Source organism: Octopus bimaculoides, chromosome 23 (genome assembly GCF_001194135.2).
Source record: "Octopus bimaculoides isolate UCB-OBI-ISO-001 chromosome 23, ASM119413v2, whole genome shotgun sequence".
NCBI classification, from domain to species: Eukaryota; Metazoa; Mollusca; class Cephalopoda; order Octopoda; family Octopodidae; genus Octopus; species Octopus bimaculoides.
This window is the reverse complement of record NC_069003.1, coordinates 34,770,289-34,770,758: the sequence shown is the minus strand read 5'-3', so window position 1 is coordinate 34,770,758 and position 470 is coordinate 34,770,289. Positions and strand designations below refer to the sequence as shown.

At 43.2% G+C, this 470-nt stretch overlaps 1 protein-coding gene across 6 annotated transcripts in view; it reads right to left on the bottom strand.

Annotated features, from left to right (window-relative positions):
- Nucleotides 1-470, bottom strand: part of LOC106878307 (ankyrin repeat and death domain-containing protein 1A) — a 156,757-nt gene that overhangs the window by 84,065 nt on the left and 72,222 nt on the right. The gene's annotated exons all lie outside the window — the stretch shown is intronic.

Genomic DNA, 470 nt, shown 5'->3' with positions numbered 1-470 from the left:
TGTATATATGTATACATCTATGTATGTATGAATGTATGTGTGTGTATATGTATGCATGCATGTATGAATGTATGTATGTATGTATGCGTGCATGTGTGTGTGTTGGTGTGTGCGTGTCTAACACATGTGTAAACAACAAGTGACCGGCAAATACAGATCGATCTCCCGAACGGGGAGTCATGATTGGCACCCTGTATGAAGAGTGAGGTACGGCGTCAATGTATGAAGAGTGAGGTACGGCGTCAATGTATGAAGAGTGAGGTACGGCGTCAATGTATCTTACTTTTGGTACTTTTATGACAACAGGAAACTGCAATAACAATGTCAACAACAACAACAACAGCAACGGTATTGGTGACTGACCACCACCATGATGAAGATGGGCTTCCGGATATCAAGAGCCGGGATAATGCTTACACACACACACACACACACACACACACACACACACACACACACACACACACACA